The sequence below is a fragment of the Oncorhynchus gorbuscha genome, linkage group LG14 (genome assembly GCF_021184085.1).
Source record: "Oncorhynchus gorbuscha isolate QuinsamMale2020 ecotype Even-year linkage group LG14, OgorEven_v1.0, whole genome shotgun sequence".
Lineage (NCBI taxonomy): Eukaryota > Metazoa > Chordata > Actinopteri > Salmoniformes > Salmonidae > Oncorhynchus > Oncorhynchus gorbuscha.
The window spans coordinates 25448070-25461162 of NC_060186.1; positions in this window are offsets into that span (position 1 = coordinate 25448070).

Consider the following 13093-nt stretch of genomic DNA (forward strand, 5'->3'; position numbering starts at 1 on the left):
GAAGGAACCTGCAAGTAAGCATTTCGTCGGATGGTTGTATACCATGTGAATCCCGTTTATACGACTAATAAAACTTGAAATATTCAGACGAAAGGATGATACTATTCTTTCATTTTTTTTTACCCCTTTTTTCCCCCCAATTGGTAGTTACCGTCTGTCTGACTCGGGAGGGGCGAAGGTCGAGAGCCATGCGTCCTCTGAAACACAATCCAACCTAGCCACACTGCTTCTTGACACAATGCACATCCAACCCGGGAAGCCAGCCACACCAATGTGTCGGAGGAAACACTGAACACCTGGCGACCTGGTCAGCATGCACTGCGCCCAGCCCGCCACAGGTGTCGCTAGTGCGCGATGAGACAAGGATATCCCTGCCGGCCAAACCCTCCCTAACCCGGTAGACACTGGGCCAATTGTGCGCCACCCCACGGGCCTCCCGGTCGCGGCCGGCCTCGACAGAGCCTGGGCTCAAACCTGGAATCTCTGGTGGCACAGCTAGCACTGCCTTTAGACCACAGCGCCACCCGGGAGGCTCGATACTATACTTTCTATACAAAATATTCAGTTTCAACTTGTGTTGAGGCCTTTCAACTACATTCTTCCAAGCTTCAGGAGTGAAAATAAAAGGAGACTCACTCTCTGTATTATTCAAATTGCATAAGCGAAAATAAACCGTGGAGTCTGTGGGAGCTCAGATATATGAGGCTTTAAACGACATGATCAGGACACAAACATGTGCATGTCATCGTCATTACACGTTACACAATGTATATTCTGTATTCACACATCAATCAATCAAAAACATACACCACAACAAAACATCATACATTTTTTCTATTCCCTATTTCTACATGGATACCCCTCAAGGCTTTCCTTTAATTTCATGCACATGAACTTGAGCAAAGGCAAAAGGCAGGCCTTGCTCTTGCCCTTATCCCAGTAAGACCCTGCCTTGGCTACAGGGAGAGAGACAATGTTCTGTTTAATCTGAGCGTATCCAGCCTTGCGGCTAGCCAGTCTGCTGCCTCTCGATTAGCAAGGTCGCAGAGCAACATCACCAGGACTCCACTGCAGAGGGGTTTATCGTTGCCACGCAGCCAGAGTCACAAGGCCTTTTGTTCGGGGTTGAGAAAGGTTTGGTTTTAGCCTACGGACCGAAGGATCTAAATGAGAGCCTGCGAGAAGAACAAAACTGCCTGCCTAAGGCGATCCATCATGGGATGTCAGTTGGTCTTTGGCGTGGGCAGATGGTGGTTGGTCTTGTGAATATTTGGAGCTTTACTGTATGTGGGAAGATGGAGGTTGACACGGGAGTACACTAGAGCAATGGTGGTGTCACCACAGCCAAGCATCACCTTTCTCTTCCTTTTATGTTGTTTGCATAGTGGGGCATGCAGAGGCTATAGACTGCCACTTACTTCAGACAACTGCTAAAGATGCTGATAACAAAAACAATTTGCAGGGCCTTCCACAAAATGCTTCTGACAAAGTTGACATTGACAGCTCCCACAGAGGGCGGATACATTCACAACCTCCACAACACTGCCACCCTCAGGTCAAAAACAGGAACTGCACCTTTTAAAGAGTGCAATGGGGCTTACTGAGACGTCCCAACAAAAATATAAACTCAACATGCAACAATTTCAACGATTTTACTGAGTTACAGTTCTTGGAAGGAAATCAGTCAATTAAAAATAAATACAGTGTCAAGAAAAGGTATGTGAACCCTTCTCATTAATTGGTCATCAAATTTGACCTGATTTTCATCTAGGTCACAACAATAGACAAACACAGTCTGCTTAAAACTTAAAACACACAAACAATTATACGTTTTCATGTCTTTATTGAACACACCGTGTAAACATTCACAGTGCAGGGAGGGAAAACTATGTGAACCCTTGGATTTAATAACTGGTTGACCTTCCTTTGGCAGCAATAACCTCAACTAAATGTTTTCTGTGGTTGCGGATCAGACCTGCACAACGGTCAGGAGGATTTTGGACCATTCCTCTTTACAAAACTGTTTCAGTTCAGCAATATTCTTGGGACGTCTGGTGTGAACTGCTCTCGAGTTCATGCCACAGCATGTCAATCGGGTTGAGGTCAGGACTCTGACTGGGTCACTCCAGAAGGGGTATTTTCTTCCGTTGAAGCCATTCTGTTGTTAATTTAGTTCTACATTTTGGGTCGTTGTCCTGTTTTGCATCACCCAACTTCTGTTGAGCTTCAAATGGGGGACAGAGAGCCTAACATTCTCCTGCAAAATGTCTTGATAAACCACTTTTCAGTCGATGATAGCAAGCTGTCCAGGCCCTGAGGCCTCCCCAAACCATGATGCTCCCTCCACCATACTTTACAGTTTGGATGAGGTTTTGATGTTGGTGTGCTGTGCCTTTTTTTTCTCCACACATAGTATTGTGTGTTCCTTCCAAACAACTCAACTGTACTTTCATCCGTCCACAGAATATTTTGCCAGTAGCGCTGTGGAACATCCAGGTGCACTTTCAGATTCAGACGTGCTGCAAAATGTTTTATGGAAGCAGTGGCTTCTACTGTAGTGTCCTCCCATGAACACCATTCTTGTTTAGTGTTTAACGTATCGTAGACTCGTCAACATGGATGTTAGCATGTTCCAGAGATTTCTGTAAATCTTAAACTGACACTCTAGAATTCCTCTTAACCTCATTGAGTATTCTGCGCTGTGCTCTTGCAGTCATCTTTGCAGGATGGCCACTCCTAGGGAGAGTAGCAACAGTGCTGCACTTTCTCCATTTATAGACATTTGTCTTACCTTGGACTGATAAACATAAAGGCTTTTAGAGACCCTTTCCAGATTTATGCAAGTCAACAAATCTTAATCTTAGGTCTTCCGAGATCTATTTTCTTTGAGGCATTGTTCACATCAGGCAATGTTTCTTGTGAATAGCAAACTCAAATTTTGTGAGGTTTTTTTAGAGGATAAGGCAGCTCTAACCAACATCTCCAATATCGTCTCACTGATCGGACTCCAGGTGAGCTGAATCCTAACTTCAATTAGCTTTTGGAGAAGTACTTTTCCCAACCCTCTAATGTTTAAATGATGTATTCAATACAGACAAGAAAAATACAACATTTACATTTACATTTAAGTCAATTACTTGTGTGTTATTAGTTTAAGCACACTATATGTGTCTATTGTTGTGACTCAGATGAAGATCAGATCAAATTTATGCAGAAATCCAGGTAATTCCAAAGGGTTCACATACTTTTTCTTGCCACTGTAAATTAGGCCCTAATCTATGGATTTCACAAGACTGGGCAGTAGTGCAGCCATGGGTGGGCCTGGGAGTGCATAGGCTCACCCACTGAGGTGAGGCCCAGCCAATCAGAATGAGTTTTTCTCCACAAAAGGACTTCATTACAGATCAAAATACTTCTTAGTTTCCTCATCTGGCCGGGTGGCTAGTCTGAGACGATCACACAGGTGAAATAGCTGGATGTCCTGGGCTCGATGGTTTCACGTGGTCTGTGGTTATGACGTACTGACAAATTCTCTAAAATGATGTTGGAGACGGCTTACGGTAGAGAAATGAACATTAAATTCTCTGGTAACAGCTCTGGTGGACATTCCTTAAGTCAGCATGACAGTTGCAAGCCCCCTCAAAACTTGAGACATCTGTGGCATTGTATTGTGTGACAAAATTGTATTTTAGAGTGGCATTTCATTGTCCCCAGCACCAGGTGCACCTGTGTAATGATAATGCTGTTTAATCAGATCTGTTAAGTGGTTAGGTTATCTTGGCAAAGGAGAAATGTTCACGAACAGGGATGTAAACAAATTTGTGCACAACATTTGAGAGAACTATGCTTTAATCCACATGGAAAAATTCTGGAATCTTTTATTTTAGCTCATGAAACATGGGACCAACACTTTACATGTTGCGTTTATATTTTTGTTCAGTGTATATATGTTCAAAGAGACAAACAAACAAAAGCAGCTTATTTAGGACAAACTCGTAAAATCAACCCTTTAAAAGTAGTTTAACATGAGCGAGCACCAAGGTCAGAATCTTCAAAGCCTATTTCCTTATTGCATGGTAACACGTGTCCTATGCTATTTCGCAAAGAATGAAGCTGTTAACTTTGTAAAACAATAATACCATCTTTGTTGTGTGGTTATATAAATACTTCAAAGGGCGTAAATATGATTTGAAAGTGATAATAACATTGCTCAACGGGCACATGCTGAATTTCCCAAAAGTAGCCCCGAAATGGGTATTATGGAATATATTGCAATCGAGTCACAAGATGCCCTCAGTGGCTGAGAAAGACCTATCACTGAACACATTTACATTACATTTAAGTCATTTAGCAGACGCTCTTATCCAGAGCGACTTACAAATTGGTGCATTCACCTTAAGACATCCAGTGGAACAGTCACTTTACAATAGTGCATCTAAATCTTAAAGGTCGGGGGGGTGAGAAGGATTACTTATCCTATCCTAGGTATTCCTTAAAGAGGTGGGGTTTCAGGTGTCTCCGGAAGGTGGTGATTGACTCCGCTGTCCTGGCGTCGTGAGGGAGTTTGTTCCACCATTGGGGGGCCAGAGCAGCGAACAGTTTTGACTGGGCTGAGCGGGAGCTGTACTTCCTCAGTGGTAGGGAGGCGAGCAGGCCAGAGGTGGATGGACCCCAGGAAGAGTATCTGCTGCTTTTACAACAGCTAATGGGATCCTCTCTTCCAGCTGAACACATTGATCCTGTGTAAAAGCCAATGTCTAATCATGTTCATTTAACCTTGTAAGTGTGGGAGGCCCATAAGGTGACCACCCACTGGGCACACCAAGTCATTTCAACATGGATAATTGGTTAATATTAGATTGAGACGTTGATCAATGAGATTACAAGCGACCTTCACCCACTCAAAAAGACAACCAAAAGTTTTCAATGTGTCATCGCTGCACTTTCAACCATCTAAAAGCACAACCACATTCCAATGGAAAAACAATGTCCGATTTGTCGGTTTAGTTTCAACCATTTAAAAGCACAAAAAAGTTGAAATGGTAGTAAAATGTCAGATATTTTGTTTATTTACACAACAGATTAATGCTATTAGTATGCTTCATCTAATAGCAGAACCAACCAATCTGGATATCAGTTGAGATTACATTAAAAGTTAGTGTGACGACCTATGCATGCACACTTCATATAATTACATAAGAAGACATTTACATTTACGGTAACCTCAAAATGGATGTGTTACTCATTTTAAGGTTGAACGTTACATTAGTTTGTAATAGCCGTACCTTTAGGCTATTTACTGAATTATTTTCATTGAACCTTTATTTAAAAGTCAGTTAAGAACAAATTCTTATTTACAATGCTGGCCTAGGAACAGTGGGTTAACTGCCTTGTTCAGGGGCAGAACGACAGATTTTTACCTTGACAATGCAACCAAATATCAACATTTAAAGGATATTTATCTTCTGCTTGAGATAATTCCATCTGTGCCACTGACTTAGTCTGGCTTTAATTGCAATTTGTCTACAAATTAATAATTGATATTTTGGATTCACATTTCCATCTCAACAAAAAATACAGGTTAAAGAATAGGAAATGAAATTAAACTTTATTGAAAGTGCATTTAAAGTTTGCTTTGATTAAATCCTATTCTTTAACCTCTACGGGATATGTATTTTTATTTTTATTTATTTATACAGTGCCTTGCGAAAGTATTCGGCCCCCTTGAACTTTGCGACATTTCAGGCTTCAAACATAAAGATATAAAAATGTATTTTTTTGTGAAGAATCAACAACAAGTGGGACACAATCATGAAGTGGAACGACATTTATTGGATATTTCAAACTTTTTTAACAAATCAAAAACTGAAAAATTGGGCGTGCAAAATTATTCAGCCCCTTAAGTTAATACTTTGTAGCGCCACCTTTTGCTGCGATTACAGCTGTAAGTCGCTTGGGGTATGTCTCTATCAGTTTTGCACATCGAGAGACTGACATTTATTCCCATTCCTCCTTGCAAAACAGCTTGAGCTAAGTGAGGTTGGATGGAGAGCATCTGGACTTTGACTTGGCCATTCTAACACCTGGATATGTTTATTTTTGAACCATTCCATTGTAGATTTAGCTTTATGTTTTGGATCATTGTCTTGTTGGAAGACAAATCTCCGTCCCAGTCTCAGGTCTTTTGCAGACTCCATCAGGTTTTCTTCCAGAATAGTCCTATATTTGGCTCCATCCATCTTCCCATCAATTTTAACCATCTTCCCTGTCCCTGCTGAAGAAAAGCAGGCCCAAACCATGATGCTGCCACCACCATGTTTGACAGTGGGGATGGTGTGTTCAGGGTGATGAGCTGTGTTGCTTTTACGCCAAACATAACGTATTGCATTGTTGCCAAAAAGTTACATTTTGGTTTCATCTGACCAGAGCACCTTCTTCCACATGTTTGGTGTGTCTCCCAGGTGGCTTGTGGCAAACCTTAAATGACACTTTTTATGGATATCTTTAAAAGAAATGGCTTTCTTCTTGCCACTTTGTGGCCAGATTTGTGCAATATACGACTGATTGTTGTCCTATGGACAGAGTCTCCCACCTCAGCTGTAAATCTCTGCAGTTCATCCAGAGTGATCATGGGCCTCTTGGCTGCATCTCTGATCAGTCTTCTCCTTGTATGAGCTTAAAGTTTAGAGGGGCGGCCAGGTCTTGGTAGATTTGCAGTGGTCTGATACTCCTTCCATTTCAATATTATCGCTTGCACAGTGCTCCTTGGGATGTTTAAAGCTTGGGAAATCTTTAAACTTCTTCACAACAGTATCTCGGACCTGTCTGGTGTGTTCCTTGTTCTTCATGATGCTCTCTGCGCTTTTAACGGACCTCTGAGACTATCACAGTGCAGGTGCATTTATACGGAGACTTGATTACACACAGGTGGATTGTATTTATCATCATTAGTCATTTAGGTCAACATTGGATCATTCAGAGATCCTCACTGAACTTCTGGAGAGAGTTTGCTGCACTGAAAGTAAAGGGGCTGAATAATTTTGCACGTCCAATTTTTCAGTTTTTGATTTGTTAAAAAAGTTTGAAATATTCAATAAATGTCGTTCCACTTCATGATTGTGTCCCACTTGTTGTTGATTCTTCACAAAAAAATACAGTTTTATATCTTTATGTTTGAAGCCTGGAATGTGGCAAAAGGTCGCAAAGTTCAAGGGGCCGAATACTTTCGCAAGGCACTGTATTTATATTTTTTTCTTTGTATTATCTTTTACCAGATCTAATGTGTTATATTCTCCTACATTAATTTCACATTTCCACAAACTTCAAAGTGTTTCCTTTCAAATGGTATCATGAATATGCATATCCTTGCTTCTGGTTCTGAGCTACAGGCAGTTAGATTTGGGTATGTCATTTTAGGCGAAGGGCCCTTAGATTGGTGGTTGAGATGGAGACGCGAATCGAATATAGCAATTATTAATTAGTAAATTGGAATTAAAGACAGTTCCTTCTGTGCCACTGACATAGTCTTCCTTAAAATGTTGATATCCGGTTGCGTTGACAACCAAACACAATTCAATAGCATTACATTTTAAATAAACCTGAGGTTGAAACCCTAGGCTTATTGATTGTCTATTTCTAGTTGAATTCTGAATTGATACAATGGCTGTTATGTAGGCCTAAATAGCATCATTGATGATTTGAGTGATAACGTATGGTCACATTTCATTTGCTCTGCTAAACCTACCCTTTGGAATGAATTCGATATCAACAGTGAATCATTTTCGTTTTTAAAGTAGAGATCTCTCATTCTCACGATAACACATTGGTAATAGTCAGTGACAAATATCATAGCTGGGCTTGGTTAAAACCCTGGAATGGGAGACCAAAGAGATAGCTGTAGATAGATCAATTCTCCAGTAGGAGGTGCTGCCCAGACTCTATTTTTTAACGATCTAACGTTATTTTAAAAGGTACCAATTCAACATATTATATACAAGGTTTGTCTATGTTTAAATTTGGGTACCATGATGACATAATCCTGTATTTGAAATGTCACCTTCAAAACAACAGTTAGTCGATTACAAATCCAATGTATTTGCCACGTATGGTCCACCTCACAATATGTTCACAAATTATGGATGTAGACCAGTGGAGCTTATTCAAGGATGCCAAGGGAAGCCAGGCTTCCCCAAAAATGACCCCCCCCCCCCCCCCCCAAAAAAAGACATACAAAATTATTTACCTTTAGTCTCTCTGTGTTTCATAAATTTGGCCTCCGTTGATAAAAACAAAATAAAATATTAGCCCATCAGCATTGAGCTAAATTGAGTGAGCTCAGCTGTGAATGCTCCCGGGGCACCAAGAATAAGTGCCAAAGGGCAACAATTCACATCACAAAGCCAAAGATCATTATTGACGGAAATAATCTTGAATTGTTTCATTTCATTGTGTTGTTGTCCTCCGGTGGCTAGCTAGCTAAAATCGTTCTTTCCTAAATTAGCCATGGTTGGAGATAGAGACTTAGACTTAAATCTCCATACTGGCCATTGATTATAACAGCGATTCTGATCCAACCATAAATTCATACATTGTGCCCCATGGCCTGAGAGGATGGAAGTTCAACATGTAGCTAGATGTAGTATACTAAGGTTAACTAGCTGGTCTAGCATGGTCGTTGCTCATGAAAGGAAGTTAGGCTAGAGTGCAAGTATTTTAGCCAGGTAGCCAACGACAACAACAACTAAAAGCATGTACTGTATAACAGAGTCATAGACCGTTTAGGCAACATGAAAGAGGAGGATGGCATTGGCATTTCTCTACAAGTAGGGTGAGTCAACATGTTTTTCTACTTGCACACATTCCTTTATTTAACTAGGCAAGTCAGTTATTTTCAATGACGGCCTAGGAACAGTGGGTTAACTGCCTGTTCAGGGGCAGAACGACAGATGTGTACCTTGTCAGCTCGGGGGTTTGAACTTGTAACCTTAGTCAGCCACCAACCTCTGTCATTGCCAACAAAGGGTATATAACAAAGTATTGAGATAAACTTTTGTTATTGACCAAATACTTATTTTCCACCATAATTTGCAAATAAATTCATTAAAAATCCTACAATGTGATTTTCTGGATTTTGTTTTCTCATTTTGTCGGTCATAGTTGAAGTGTATCTATGATGAAAATTACAGGCCTCTCTCATCTTTTTACGTGGAAGAACTTGCACAATTGGTGGCTGACTAAATACTTTTTTGCCCCACTGTACATACACACACACACACACACACACAGAAATCAATACCGCCATCATATTTATCTTACGTTGATTGGATTAAATCATTTTTGGTATGTCACTGTATTGGACTAATCATACAGTGCATTCGGAAATTATTCAGACCCGTTGACTTTTCCCACATTTTGTTACGTTACAGCCCGATGGTCTCTCTGACAGAGCTCCAGAGTTCCTCTGTGGAGATGGGAGAACTTTCCCTGCAGAACTCCACCATTCAGGCCTTTATGGTAGAGTGGCCAGGCGGAAGCCACTCCTCGGTAAAAGGCACATGACAGCCCGCTTGGAGTTTGCCAAAAGGCACTTAAAGGACTCTCAGACCATGAGAAACAAGATACTCTGGTCTGATGAAACAAGATTGAACTCTTTGGCCTGAAAGCCAAGCGTCACGTCTGGAGGAAACCTGTCACTCTCCCTACGGTGAAGCATGGTGATAGCAGCATCATACTGTGGCAGGGACTGGGAGACTAGTCAGGATCAAGGGAAAGATGAACGGAGAAAAGTACAGAGATACCTTGATGAAAACCTGCTCCAAAGCACTCAAGATCTCAGACTGGGGTGAAGGTTCACTTTCCAACAGGACAACGACCCTAAGCCCACATCCAAGACAACGCAGGAGTGGCTTCGGAACAAGTCCTTGAAGTCCTTGAATGTCCTTGAGGGGCCCAGCCAGGGCCCGGACCTGAACCCGATTGAACATCTCCGGAGAGACCTGAAAATAGCAGTGCAGCGACGCTCCCCATACAAGCTGACAGAGCTTGAGAGGACCTGTAGAGAAGAATGGGAGAAACTCCCCAAATACAGGTGTGCCAAGCGTGTAGCGTCATAACCAAGAAGACTCGAGGGTGTAAACGCTGCCAAAGGTGCTTCAACAAAGTACTGAGTAAAGGGTCTGAATACTTATGTAAATGTGTTATTTCAGTTGTTTGTTTTTTAATAAATGTGCAAACATTTCAAAAATCCAGTTTTTGCTTTGTCATTATGGTGTATTGTGGGTAGATTGATGAGGAAAAATATTTGTTTGAATAAGGCTGTAACGTAACAAAATGTGGAAAAAGTCAAGGGGTCTGAATACTTTCCAAATGCATTGTAGGCTATTATATTATGTTGGAATGTTGAAGTTGAAATGGTACTGGAACAGTGGAGGCAGCTTCTGTTTTCTTTGCGACTTGTGGTAAATCAATGGCTCTAAATCAATACTTGTAAATCAATAGTTGTTTAGCAGTCCGAAAATGTCAAAAACATTACCTTGCGTGACTATGCTATAGGTCACAAGCTGTTTGTTACATGTTTTGTGAGCTTCACCAGATAGATGTTGTTCTCCTGGTTTTGTAATGAAACAAATGTGTGGTTGAATTTATGCTGCCACTTTGTCTTCTTATTGTCTCGGCCTTGGACCTATATGTCACGGTGTAAAGTATACGAACTAACAGGTTATAAAGCAAACAACACAATTATCACAACACATACAGTGGGGAGAACAAGTATTTGATACACTACCGATTTTACAGGTTTTCCCTCTTACAAAGCATGTAGAGGTCTGTAATTTTTATCATAGGTACACTTCAACTGTGAGAGACGGAATCTAAAACAAAAATCCCGAAAATCACATAGTAATTCATTTGCATTTTATTGCATGACATAAGTATTTGATCACCTACCAACCAGTAAGAATTCCATCTCTCACAGACCTGTTAGTTTTTCTTTAAGAACCCCTCCTGTTCTCCACTCATTACCTGTATTAACTGCACCTGTTTGAACTCATTACCTGTATAAAAGACACCTGTCCACACACTCAATCAAACAGACTCCAACCTCTCCACAATGGCCAAGACCAGAGAGCTGTGTAAGGACATCAGGGATAAAATTGTAGACCTGCACAAGGCTGGGATGGGCTACTGGACAACAGGCAAGCAGCTTGGTGAGAAGGGAACAACTGTTGGCGCAATTATTAGAAAATGGAAGAAGCTCAAGATGACGGTCAATCAGCCTCGGTCTGGGGCTCCATGCAAGATCTCACCTCGTGGGGCATCAATGATCATGAGAAAGGTGAGGGATCAGCCCAGAACTACATGGCAGGACCTGGTCAATGACCTGAAGAGAGCTGGGACCACAGTCTCAAAGAAAACCATTAGTAACAAACTATGCCGTCATGGATTAAGATCCTGCAGCGCACTCAAGGTCCCCCTGCTCAAGCCAGCACATGTCCAGGCCCGACTTATGTTTGCCAATGACCATATGGATGATCCAGAGGAGGAGTGGGAGAAGGTCATGTGGTCTGATGAGCCAAAAATAGAGCTTTTTGGTCTAAAATCCTCTCGCTGTTTTTGGGGGAAGAAGAAGGATGAGTACAACCCCAAGAACACCATCCCAACCGTGAAGCATGGAGGTGGAAACATCATTCTTTGGGGATGCTTTTCTGCAAAGGGGACAGGATGACTGCACCGTATTGAGGGGAGGATGGATGGGGCCAGGTATCGCGAGATCTTGGCCAACAACCTCCTTCCCTCAGTAAGAGCATTGAAGATGGGTCGTGGCTGGGTCTTCCAGCATGACAACGACCCAAAACACACAGCCAGGGCAACTAAGGAGTGGCTCCGTAAGAAGCATCTCAAGGTCCTGGAGTGGCCTAGCCAGTCTCCAGACCTGAACCCAATAGAAAATCTTTGGAGGGAGCTGAAAGTACGTATTGACCAGCGACAGCCCCGAAACCTGAAGGATCTGGAGAAGGTCTGTATGGAGGAGTGGGCCAAAATCCCTGCTGCAGTGTGTGCAAACCTGGTCAAGAACTACAGGAAACGTATGATCTCTGTAATTGCAAACAAAGGTTTCTGTACCAAATATTAAGTTCTTCTTTTCTGATGTATCACATACTTATGTCATGCAATAAAATGCAAATTAATTACTTAAAAATCATACAATGTGATTTTCTGGATTTTTGTTTTAGTTTCCATCTCTCACAGTTGAAGTGTACCTATGATAAAAAAAATTACAGACCTCTACATGCTTTGTAAGTAGGAAAACCTGCGAAATCGGCAGTGTATCAAATACTTGTTCTCCCCACTGTAGGTTGTAATATGCCTTTCCTTTCTGGATTGCCTTCCCCTGTGATTTTACCCATGCACTTCTGCTGATAGAGACGTGTCTAATCCACAATAGCTGCTAATCAGCACTGCAGTAAGAGACCCTAAGCCTATTAACTTGCTGCAACAAGGCAGGAGCCCTGCTGATACACCGGTAAAGTAGAATTCAATGTTAGTGCAGGAGACAATGTGCAGCACTACACAGGCAACTGCTGCCAATACCTATAGGTGCTTATAGAGATGGGGAAAGCACATTTGTGAAGAGGAGAGAGGGAGGAAGCAAGAGAGGGACTGAGGGAGAGGGACTAAGGGAGAGAGAGGAGAGAGAGAGAGAGAGAGAGAGAGAGAGAGAGAGAGAGGAGAGAGAGTGTGACAAGAGGTTTAAAACCTTGTCAAAAGTGATTAAGGAGTTGCGCGGTACGAGTTACCCTAAGGCCTCTAAAAGAACACGGAGACAAAGAGGGAGGCATCTGGCTTCAGAAAAGGGCTGCTGTACTGTGAACTGATGAGAAGTGATTGTAACTGTACTATCGTTTAAATTAACAGCAGAATAGATATCAATACCAAGGTAAACACTACCAAGGTAAACTATACAATACTGTACGGGGTTGATTGAAAACATGCCGCGATAACCACTTCACTGTATAATCCTTCTTTGTTTCCTCATATGATTAATAATTTTATTCCGACACCAAAATGTATACTCGTTTTGTCGGTTTAATCCTAA